The 13325-nt window shown below is 32.8% G+C and overlaps 3 non-coding genes across 3 annotated transcripts; all 3 read left to right on the top strand.

Annotated features, from left to right (window-relative positions):
- The first annotated feature begins 2366 nt into the window (after nucleotides 1-2366).
- On the top strand, nucleotides 2367-4361 carry LOC127012337 (small subunit ribosomal RNA). The gene has a single exon (XR_007765839.1). It is a non-coding gene; the product is annotated as a small subunit ribosomal RNA (ribosomal RNA).
- Nucleotides 4362-5831: 1470 nt separating this feature from the next.
- On the top strand, nucleotides 5832-6010 carry LOC127012327 (5.8S ribosomal RNA). Its single transcript, XR_007765828.1, has one exon. It is a non-coding gene; the product is annotated as a 5.8S ribosomal RNA (ribosomal RNA).
- A 402-nt stretch (nucleotides 6011-6412) lies between these two features.
- Nucleotides 6413-10383, top strand: LOC127012342 (large subunit ribosomal RNA). Its single transcript, XR_007765844.1, has one exon. It is a non-coding gene; the product is annotated as a large subunit ribosomal RNA (ribosomal RNA).
- Nucleotides 10384-13325: the final 2942 nt, after the last annotated feature.

The following is a 13325-nucleotide window of genomic DNA, read 5'->3' as shown; positions in this document are numbered from 1 at the left end:
TACATATATTTATATTAAGCAATCGTATGGATGTGGCTTATAGGTATAATACCTATAAGGCATAATAATGTATAATATAGCAAATATACATATAAAAGTGCATGAATTGTATAGATATGGCATATAAGTGACATATTTATGAGAATAGCTAGTAGAATTTGCCCATACACTACTAGCGAAATGAGATATTTATACCTAGTGAGGGCGGCACTAGTACTATAAATTGTGGCAAAATAAATCTTATGCAAATGCATAGGATTTTGTCAATACCGTACAAAAAACTAAGTAAAACGTATGGATATTGAAAAATAAATGGATTATATTCATAAAATACGAATATTTCTTGCATTCTCTTGTTATATGAGAGAATATCATACGGAGCGGGTAGCCCCTAGTATAGTAAGCAGTCGAATGGGAGACAGCGTGTCCAAAAACACCTATAGGGAGGTGGTCGTTGGCGGACCTCTCCTCGTATTGGTCAAACTTATGATTTTGTCAATACTATATAAAACGCCAATCATATCCATATAAAAGTGAATACAGTATATGGATATGAATAAAAAACCATACATAAATAAAAAAAAATATGTATAAAAAATTATACATATATTTATATTAAGCAATCGTATGGATGTGGCTTATAGGTATAATACCTATAAGGCATAATAATGTATAATATAGCAAATATACATATAAAAGTGCATGAATTGTATAGATATGGCATATAAGTGACATATTTATGAGAATAGCTAGTAGAATTTGCCCATACACTACTAGCGAAATGAGATATTTATACCTAGTGAGGGCGGCACTAGTACTATAAATTGTGGCAAAATAAATCTTATGCAAATGCATAGGATTTTGTCAATACCATACATAAACCGTATGGATATTGAGAAGTTAATAGATTACATCTATAATATGAGAAGTATTTTAGTATTCTTATTAAATAAGAGAATACTATAAGGGTGAGTGGCAAAGAGAATTGAATATACCCGAATGGGAGACAGCGTGTCCAAAAACTACTATAGGTGGTGTGGCAAATATGAGGAAGGCAATATATCCATATAATGAAAATAAAAGTGCGTTTTCTTATTATATAAGAGAACACTATATGGGTGAGTGGCAAAGTAAATTGAATATACCCGAATGGGAGACAGCGTGTCCAAAAACTACTATAGGTGGTGTGGCAAATATGAGGAAGGCAATATATCCATATAATGAAAATAAAAGTGCGTTTTCTTATTATATAAGAGAACACTATATGGGTGAGTGGCAAAGTAAATTGAATATACCCGAATGGGAGACAGCGTGTCCAAAAACTACTATAGGTGGTGTGGCAAATATGGGGAAGGCAATATATCCATATAATGAATATAAAAGTGCGTTGTCTTATTATATAAGAGAACACTATATGGGTGAGTGGCAAAGTAAATTGAATATACCCGAATGGGAGACAGCGTGTCCAAAAACTACTATAGGATGGTCAATGGGCCGGCCGTCTGCTATTGACATATGTCAGTAGAGAAGATATTATCCGTCAAATTTGTTTCTTTATTCATTTATTTGAATACGAGACTTGGCTCCGCGGTTAATATTTTAAGCCCAAAGATAATAACGTTGAAACAAAGGCCAAGTTTCTATTGTACATAGAATAACAAATTGTTTCCGAATTTTATCGTTAATTTTAGGAGGTAGGCTAACATGATTTATATTATATGTGTATTATTAAATAATAATAGTACATAAAAGTCTACCAAAGAAATATAAAAATGTAATTATGAATACATTTTCAATATTAATATCAACTTATATTGTTGATAATAAAAAATAGCTATTAAGAGAGTTATTTAAGAAATTATATAATATATAATAAAGAGTATATATATAAATAATATATAAGTATATATTATTTAAGAAATAAATATAGTAGTAATAATTATATATATACACTCGGTTCTATTTTATATATTACCAGAGACTTATATGGATATATATAGATAAATTTTAAATTTATCGTCAAAATACAAATGATTAACTCAATATCTTATATTGGTTAAACAAAAATTGTACATGTGTGGATACAATATATTATGTATGTCGAACAAAAATGATATTTTAGAATGAAATGTGCATATATAAAGAAAATATATGAAAAATAAATATTGTGTTTATAAAGAATATGATTCTTTTTGACATCAATAAAAACTTGTTATTATTAGTGGCGAAACAAGTATAAATTGGAAAACAAACGTATACGAATGCTATATAAAAATGGCCGTATTCGATAGAAATAAAATCTATAACAACATATATATTGCTAATTTCTATTCAAAAAATATGAATGAAATATGAATAAAAACATTATTCTGGTTGATCCTGCCAGTAGTTATATGCTTGTCTCAAAGATTAAGCCATGCATGTCTAAGTACACACGAATTAAAAGTGAAACCGCAAAAGGCTCATTATATCAGTTATGGTTCCTTAGATCGTTAACAGTTACTTGGATAACTGTGGTAATTCTAGAGCTAATACATGCAATTAAAACATGAACCTTATGGAACATGTGCTTTTATTAGGCTAAAACCAAGCGATCGCAAGATCGTTATATTGGTTGAACTCTAGATAACATGCAGATCGTATGGTCTTGTACCGACGACAGATCTTTCAAATGTCTGCCCTATCAACTTTTGATGGTAGTATCTAGGACTACCATGGTTGCAACGGGTAACGGGGAATCAGGGTTCGATTCCGGAGAGGGAGCCTGAGAAACGGCTACCACATCTAAGGAAGGCAGCAGGCGCGTAAATTACCCACTCCCAGCTCGGGGAGGTAGTGACGAAAAATAACAATACAGGACTCATATCCGAGGCCCTGTAATTGGAATGAGTACACTTTAAATCCTTTAACAAGGACCAATTGGAGGGCAAGTCTGGTGCCAGCAGCCGCGGTAATTCCAGCTCCAATAGCGTATATTAAAGTTGTTGCGGTTAAAACGTTCGTAGTTGAACTTGTGCTTCATACGGGTAGTACAACTTACAATTGTGGTTAGTACTATACCTTTATGTATGTAAGCGTATTACCGGTGGAGTTCTTACATGTGCTTAGATACTTGTATTTTTTCATATGTTCCTCCTATTTAAAAACCTGCATTAGTGCTCTTAAACGAGTGTTATTGTGGGCCGGTACAATTACTTTGAACAAATTAGAGTGCTTAAAGCAGGCTTCAAATGCCTGAATATTCTGTGCATGGGATAATGAAATAAGACCTCTGTTCTGCTTTCATTGGTTTTCAGATCAAGAGGTAATGATTAATAGAAGCAGTTTGGGGGCATTAGTATTACGACGCGAGAGGTGAAATTCTTGGACCGTCGTAAGACTAACTTAAGCGAAAGCATTTGCCAAAGATGTTTTCATTAATCAAGAACGAAAGTTAGAGGTTCGAAGGCGATCAGATACCGCCCTAGTTCTAACCATAAACGATGCCAGCTAGCAATTGGGTGTAGCTACTTTTATGGCTCTCTCAGTCGCTTCCCGGGAAACCAAAGCTTTTGGGCTCCGGGGGAAGTATGGTTGCAAAGCTGAAACTTAAAGGAATTGACGGAAGGGCACCACCAGGAGTGGAGCCTGCGGCTTAATTTGACTCAACACGGGAAAACTTACCAGGTCCGAACATAAGTGTGTAAGACAGATTGATAGCTCTTTCTCGAATCTATGGGTGGTGGTGCATGGCCGTTCTTAGTTCGTGGAGTGATTTGTCTGGTTAATTCCGATAACGAACGAGACTCAAATATATTAAATAGATATCTTCAGGATTATGGTGTTGAAGCTTATATAGCCTTCATTCATGGTGGCAGTAAAATGTTTATTGTGTTTGAATGTGTTTATATAAGTGGAGCCGTACCTGTTGGTTTGTCCCATTATAAGGACACTAGCTTCTTAAATGGACAAATTGCGTCTAGCAATAATGAGATTGAGCAATAACAGGTCTGTGATGCCCTTAGATGTCCTGGGCTGCACGCGCGCTACAATGAAAGTATCAACGTGTATTTCCTAGACCGAGAGGTCCGGGTAAACCGCTGAACCACTTTCATGCTTGGGATTGTGAACTGAAACTGTTCACATGAACTTGGAATTCCCAGTAAGTGTGAGTCATTAACTCGCATTGATTACGTCCCTGCCCTTTGTACACACCGCCCGTCGCTACTACCGATTGAATTATTTAGTGAGGTCTCCGGACGTGATCACTGTGACGCCTTGCGTGTTACGGTTGTTTCGCAAAAGTTGACCGAACTTGATTATTTAGAGGAAGTAAAAGTCGTAACAAGGTTTCCGTAGGTGAACCTGCGGAAGGATCATTAATGTTTTAATATCCTTACCGTTAATAAAATATTTGTTTATATTATAATAAATACATTATAGTATTACAAATAAAATATGAATTGCCAAAATGTATATGAGATCTATTATAGATCAAATGAAATTTCGAACAAGCAAATCGAAATAATGCAAATATTAAAATTATATATTGTATTTAATACATATGAGAGAAATTAATAAGCAGCCAAAGCAAACAAATAAAAATTCGAACAAGCAAATCGAATTATTAAAATAATAATATTAAATTATTATTGTATATCCTTACCGTTAATAAAATATTTGTTTATATTATAATAAATACATTATAATAATACAAATAAAATATGAATCGCCAAAATGTATATGAGATCTAATATAGATCAAATAAAATTTCGAACAAGCAAATCGAAATAATGCAAATATTAAAATTATATATTGTATTTAATACATATGAGAGAAATAATAAGCAGCCAAAGCAAACAAATAAAAATTCGAACAAGCAAATCGAATTATTAAAATAATAATATTAAATTATTATTGTATATCCTTACCGTTAATAAAATATTTGTTTATATTATAATAAATACATTATAATAATACAAATAAAATATGAATTGCCAAAATGTATATGAGATCTAATATAGATCAAATAAAATTTCGAACAAGCAAATCGAAATAATGCAAATATTAAAATTATATATTGTATTTAATACATATGAGAGAAATAATAAGCAGCCAAAGCAAACAAATAAAAATTCGAACAAGCAAATCGAATTATTAAAATAATAATATTAAATTATTATTGTATATCCTTACCGTTAATAAAATATTTGTTTATATTATAATAAATACATTATAGTAATACAAATAAAATATGAATTGCCAAAATGTATATGATCTAATATAGATCAAATGAAATTTCGAACAAGCAAATCGAAATAATGCAAATATTAAAATTATATATTGTATTTAATACATATGAGAGAAATAATAAGCAGCCAAAACAAACAAATAAAAATTCGAACAAGCAAATCGAATTATTAAAATAATAATATTAAATTATTATTGTATATAAACACAATTAAAATACTGTGTGTATATGGACCATAATATACACGCGTTGCGATATGTATTGTTCATCTCAGTTATGCGCATACATTGGATAATGCAACAACCTAAAATGTACAATGTTGTACCTGGTTTTATACAGGTTAATGTTTTATATAAATTTCAATTTATATCGCTAAAAAAGTATTAATATATATATATATATATATTTATTTACAATAAATGCAATTTAAAAAGAAATACTTTGATATATATTGGTTATATAAAACTAAGACATTTCGCAGCATTCGTTTTAGGTATAAAAATAAATTTATTGAAGGAATTGATATATGCCAGTAAAATGGTGTATTTTTAATTTCTTTCAATAAAAACATATTTGACAAAATTAAGAAACCAATTTATAAAACTCTAAGCGGTGGATCACTCGGCTCATGGGTCGATGAAGAACGCAGCAAACTGTGCGTCATCGTGTGAACTGCAGGACACATGAACATCGACATTTTGAACGCATATCGCAGTCCATGCTGTTATGTACTTTAATTAATTTTATAGTGCTGCTTGGACTACATATGGTTGAGGGTTGTAAGACTATGCTAATTAAGTTGCTTATACAAATTTTATAATGAAATTTTATAAGCATATGGTATATTATTGGATAATAATAATTTAATTATTTTATTCATAATATTAAAAAATATATGAAAAACATTATCTCACATTAGTAAATAATTTGAATGTGAAAAACGAAGAGAAATATTTTCTTTTTCAATCAAATGATACTGAGAAATGTCTAGCATAAAAATTTATCTAGAATTGTCTCTTATTAATGATTAGAAAATAGAAAACCGTTGACAATATTATTGTTCTTCGTTGATTCGTTAAATCAAACAAATGCCATTTATATACAGATATTATTAATATAACGAATTTAATAAAATGTTTTATCATTATATATAAAGAATTAATTGCATATAAAAGTTATACACAACCTCAACTCATATGGGACTACCCCCTGAATTTAAGCATATTAATTAGGGGAGGAAAAGAAACTAACAAGGATTTTCTTAGTAGCGGCGAGCGAAAAGAAATCAGTTCAGCACTAAGTCACTTTGTCTATATGGCAAATGTGAGATGCAGTGTATGGAGCGTCAATATTCTAGTATGAGAAATTAACGATTTAAGTCCTTCTTAAATGAGGCCATTTACCCATAGAGGGTGCCAGGCCCGTATAACGTTAATGATTACTAGATGATGTTTCCAAAGAGTCGTGTTGCTTGATAGTGCAGCACTAAGTGGGTGGTAAACTCCATCTAAAACTAAATATAACCATGAGACCGATAGTAAACAAGTACCGTGAGGGAAAGTTGAAAAGAACTCTGAATAGAGAGTTAAACAGTACGTGAAACTGCTTAGAGGTTAAGCCCGATGAACCTGAATATCCGTTATGGAAAATTCATCATTAGAATTGTAATATTTAAACAATATTATGATAATAGTGTGCATTTTTTCCATATAAGGACATTGTAATCTATTAGCATACCAAATTTATCATAAAATATAACTTATAGTTTATTCAAATTAATTTGCTTGCATTTTAACACAGAATAAATGTTATTAATTTGATAAAGTGCTGATAGATTTATATGAATACAGTGCGTTAATTTTTCGGAATTATATAATGGCATAATTATCATTGATTTTTGTGTTTATTATATGCACTTGTAGGATTAACAATGCGAAAGATTCAGGATACCTTCGGGACCCGTCTTGAAACACGGACCAAGGAGTCTAACATATGTGCAAGTTATTGGGATATAAACCTAATAGCGTAATTAACTTGACTAATAATGGGATTAGTTTTTTAACTATTTATAGCTAATTAACACAATCCCGGGGCGTTCTATATAGTTATGTATAATGATATTTATATTATTTATGCCTCTAACTGGAACGTACCTTGAGCATATATGCTGTGACCCGAAAGATGGTGAACTATACTTGATCAGGTTGAAGTCAGGGGAAACCCTGATGGAAGACCGAAACAGTTCTGACGTGCAAATCGATTGTCAGAATTGAGTATAGGGGCGAAAGACCAATCGAACCATCTAGTAGCTGGTTCCTTCCGAAGTTTCCCTCAGGATAGCTGGTGCATTTTAATATTATATAAAATAATCTTATCTGGTAAAGCGAATGATTAGAGGCCTTAGGGTCGAAACGATCTTAACCTATTCTCAAACTTTAAATGGGTAAGAACCTTAACTTTCTTGATATGAAGTTCAAGGTTATGATATAATGTGCCCAGTGGGCCACTTTTGGTAAGCAGAACTGGCGCTGTGGGATGAACCAAACGTAATGTTACGGTGCCCAAATTAACAACTCATGCAGATACCATGAAAGGCGTTGGTTGCTTAAAACAGCAGGACGGTGATCATGGAAGTCGAAATCCGCTAAGGAGTGTGTAACAACTCACCTGCCGAAGCAACTAGCCCTTAAAATGGATGGCGCTTAAGTTGTATACCTATACATTACCGCTAAAGTAGATGATTTATATTACTTGTAATATAAATTTTGAAACTTTAGTGAGTAGGAAGGTACAATGGTATGCGTAGAAGTGTTTGGCGTAAGCCTGCATGGAGCTGCCATTGGTACAGATCTTGGTGGTAGTAGCAAATAATCGAATGAGACCTTGGAGGACTGAAGTGGAGAAGGGTTTCGTGTGAACAGTGGTTGATCACGAGTTAGTCGGTCCTAAGTTCAAGGCGAAAGCCGAAAATTTTCAAGTAAAATACAAATGCCAAACAAATATATATATTATATAAAATCTAGCTAAATTAATATACTTGAATAATTTTGAACGAAAGGGAATACGGTTCCAATTCCGTAACCTGTTGAGTATCCGTTTGTTATTAAATATGGGCCTCGTGCTCATCCTGGCAACAGGAACGACCATAAAGAAGCCGTCGAGAGATATCGGAAGAGTTTTCTTTTCTGTTTTATAGCCGTACTACCATGGAAGTCTTTCGCAGAGAGATATGGTAGATGGGCTAGAAGAGCATGACATATACTGTTGTGTCGATATTTTCTCCTCGGACCTTGAAAATTTATGGTGGGGACACGCAAACTTCTCAACAGGCCGTACCAATATCCGCAGCTGGTCTCCAAGGTGAAGAGTCTCTAGTCGATAGAATAATGTAGGTAAGGGAAGTCGGCAAATTAGATCCGTAACTTCGGGATAAGGATTGGCTCTGAAGATTGAGATAGTCGGGCTTGATTGGGAAACAATAACATGGTTTATGTGCTCGTTCTGGGTAAATAGAGTTTCTAGCATTTATGTTAGTTACTTGTTCCCCGGATAGTTTAGTTACGTAGCCAATTGTGGAACTTTCTTGCTAAAATTTTTAAGAATACTAATTGGGTTAAACCAATTAGTTCTTATTAATTATAACGATTATCAATTAACAATCAATTCAGAACTGGCACGGACTTGGGGAATCCGACTGTCTAATTAAAACAAAGCATTGTGATGGCCCTAGCGGGTGTTGACACAATGTGATTTCTGCCCAGTGCTCTGAATGTCAAAGTGAAGAAATTCAAGTAAGCGCGGGTCAACGGCGGGAGTAACTATGACTCTCTTAAGGTAGCCAAATGCCTCGTCATCTAATTAGTGACGCGCATGAATGGATTAACGAGATTCCTACTGTCCCTATCTACTATCTAGCGAAACCACAGCCAAGGGAACGGGCTTGGAATAATTAGCGGGGAAAGAAGACCCTTTTGAGCTTGACTCTAATCTGGCAGTGTAAGGAGACATAAGAGGTGTAGAATAAGTGGGAGATATTAGACCTCGGTTTGGTATCGCCAATGAAATACCACTACTCTTATTGTTTCCTTACTTACTTGATTAAATGGAACGTGTATCATTTCCTAGCCATTATACGGATATATTTATTATATCTTATGGTATTGGGTTTTGATGCAAGCTTCTTGATCAAAGTATCACGAGTTTGTTATATAATCGCAAACAAATTCTTTAATAAAACGGTGCATTTATGTATTTTTGATTTGAAAATTTGGTATAACTCCAATTACTCAGGTATGATCCAATTCAAGGACATTGCCAGGTAGGGAGTTTGACTGGGGCGGTACATCTCTCAAATAATAACGGAGGTGTCCCAAGGCCAGCTCAGTGCGGACAGAAACCACACATAGAGCAAAAGGGCAAATGCTGACTTGATCTCGGTGTTCAGTACACACAGGGACAGCAAAAGCTCGGCCTATCGATCCTTTTGGTTTAAAGAGTTTTTAACAAGAGGTGTCAGAAAAGTTACCATAGGGATAACTGGCTTGTGGCGGCCAAGCGTTCATAGCGACGTCGCTTTTTGATCCTTCGATGTCGGCTCTTCCTATCATTGTGAAGCAAAATTCACCAAGCGTTGGATTGTTCACCCATGCAAGGGAACGTGAGCTGGGTTTAGACCGTCGTGAGACAGGTTAGTTTTACCCTACTAATGACAAAACGTTGTTGCGACAGCATTCCTGCGTAGTACGAGAGGAACCGCAGGTACGGACCAATGGCACAATACTTGTTCGAGCGAACAGTGGTATGACGCTACGTCCGTTGGATTATGCCTGAACGCCTCTAAGGTCGTATCCGTGCTGGACTGCAATGATAAATAAGGGGCAATTTGCATTGTATGGCTTCTAAACCATTTAAAGTTTATAATTTACTTTTTAAACGACAATGGATGTGATGCCAATGTAATTTGTAACATAGTAAATTGGGAGGATCTTTGATCACCTGATGCCGCGCTAGTTACATATAAAAGCATTATTTAATACAATGACAAAGCCTAGAATCAATTGTAAACGACTTTTGTAACAGGCAAGGTGTTGTAAGTGGTTGAGCAGCTGCCATACTGCGATCCACTGAAGCTTATCCTTTGCTTGATGATTCGATAATAAAATTGCATAATTTATTTGTTGTGTTGAACTTCTTATATAAAGTTCAACCAACAATCTATTTGTATGCATTGATTGTTTGCTTGGCTTTGTGGCGAATTTTTAATCCTTTATATATTACATTCCTAAGGTCTAGATTTTCAAGTAAGAGACCAATTTGATTAACATATCAATATAAGTACAACTCGACCATCTAATAATAACAATATGAATCGTCATCTTATTAGTGACGCGAAGATTGGCAAACATATAATATAAAAATATTCCTAAGGTCTAGATTTTCAAGTAAGAGACCAATTTGATTAACATATCAATATAAGTACAACTCGACCATCTAATAATAACAATATGAATCGTCATCTTATTAGTGACGCGAAGATTGGCAAACATATAATATAAAAATATTCCTAAGGTCTAGATTTTCAAGTAAGAGACCAATTTGATTAACATATCAATATAAGTACAACTCGACCATCTAATAATAACAATATGAATCGTCATCTTATTAGTGACGCGAAGATTGGCAAACATATAATATAAAAATATTCCTAAGGTCTAGATTTTCAAGTAAGAGACCAATTTGATTAACATATCAATATAAGTACAACTCGACCATCTAATAATAATATGAATCGTCATCTTATTAGTGACGCGAAGATTGGCAAACATATAATATAAAAATATTCCTAAGGTCTAGATTTTCAAGTAAGAGACCAATTTGATTAACATATCAATATAAGTACAACTCGACCATCTAATAATAATATGAATCGTCATCTTATTAGTGACGCGAAGATTGGCAAACATATAATATAAAAATATTCCTAAGGTCTAGATTTTCAAGTAAGAGACCAATTTGATTAACATATCAATATAAGTACAACTCGACCATCTAATAATAACAATATGAATCGTCATCTTTTTAGTGACGCGAAGATTGGCAAACATATAATATAAAAATATTCCTAAGGTCTAGAATCTTAAGCAATAGACCAATTCAACTAAGAGTTGACATATAAAAATATGTTCCTTTTAATGTTAGCAAAATTTTATCGTCACATACTGTTAGTGACGCGAACGTTTTTTTCTCCATGTTTATATGAATGTTTATTCAAAGGTAGAAAGGCAGGATCGTTATTTTATAAGTGAAGCGATAAAAAAATATTATGCAATAGGACATCTATTTATAAATATTTTTAAGTCTTAGAAATTCAAGTAAAGAGATTCAAGAAATTCATTCAACTTAGAGCGCACATATAATTAAAACTATTCCTGAGGTTTAGAAACCAAATTAAATAAAGAGGACATATAAACGTATGTGGTATTTTGATGGTAGTAAAAATGTATCGCGATATTATTAGTGACGCGACCAATTTTTATACTCTTTGCTCCATGTGCAAATATATCTAGTGTTTAGATAGTCAATTAAAAATGACAATTTTAACTAAAAGACTTAAAAAAGTGTTTGTCAAACTTATAATTTTGTCAATACTATATAAAACGCCAATCATATCCTTATAAAAGTAAATACGGTATATGGTTATAAATACAAAACCATATATAAATAAAAAAATGAAATCGTATGTATATGGCTTATAGGTATAATACCTATAAGGCATAATAATGTATAATATTAGCAAATATACATATAAAAGTGCATAAATTGTATAGATATGGCATAAAGAAGGCATTTATGAGAATAGCTAGTAGAATTTGCCCATACACTACTAGCGAAATGAGATATTTATACCTAGTGAGGGCGGCACTAGTACTATAAATTGTGGCAAAATAAATCTTATGCAAATGCATAGGATTTTGTCAATACCGTACAAAAAACTAAGTAAAACGTATGGATATTGAAAAATAAATGGATTATATTCATAAAATACGAATATTTCTTGCATTCTCTTGTTATACGAGAGAATATCATACGGAGCGGGCAGCCCCTAGTATAGTAAGCAGTCGAATGGGAGACAGCGTGTCCAAAAACACCTATAGGGAGGTGGTCGTTGGCGGACCTCTCCTCGTATTGGTCAAACTTATGATTTTGTCAATACTATATAAAACGCCAATCATATCCATATAAAAGTGAATACAGTATATGGATATGAATAAAAAACCATACATAAATAAAAAAAAATATGTATAAAAAATTATACATATATTTATATTAAGCAATCGTATGGATGTGGCTTATAGGTATAATACCTATAAGGCATAATAATGTATAATATAGCAAATATACATATAAAAGTGCATGAATTGTATAGATATGGCATATAAGTGACATATTTATGAGAATAGCTAGTAGAATTTGCCCATACACTACTAGCGAAATGAGATATTTATACCTAGTGAGGGCGGCACTAGTACTATAAATTGTGGCAAAATAAATCTTATGCAAATGCATAGGATTTTGTCAATACCGTACAAAAAACTAAGTAAAACGTATGGATATTGAAAAATAAATGGATTATATTCATAAAATACGAATATTTCTTGCATTCTCTTGTTATATGAGAGAATATCATACGGAGCGGGTAGCCCCTAGTATAGTAAGCAGTCGAATGGGAGACAGCGTGTCCAAAAACACCTATAGGGAGGTGGTCGTTGGCGGACCTCTCCTCGTATTGGTCAAACTTATGATTTTGTCAATACTATATAAAACGCCAATCATATCCATATAAAAGTGAATACAGTATATGGATATGAATAAAAAACCATACATAAATAAAAAAAAATATGTATAAAAAATTATACATATATTTATATTAAGCAATCGTATGGATGTGGCTTATAGGTATAATACCTATAAGGCATAATAATGTATAATATAGCAAATATACATATAAAAGTGCATGAATTGTATAGATATGGCATATAAGTGACATATTTATGAGAATAGCTAGTAGAATTTGCCCATACACTACTAGCGAAAT

The sequence above is a fragment of the Drosophila biarmipes genome, unplaced genomic scaffold (assembly GCF_025231255.1).
Source record: "Drosophila biarmipes strain raj3 unplaced genomic scaffold, RU_DBia_V1.1 ptg000051l, whole genome shotgun sequence".
In the NCBI taxonomy this organism is placed as follows: Eukaryota; Metazoa; Arthropoda; class Insecta; order Diptera; family Drosophilidae; genus Drosophila; species Drosophila biarmipes.
Note: the sequence above shows the minus strand (reverse complement) of the source record. Positions and strands in the feature narration are given on the sequence as shown.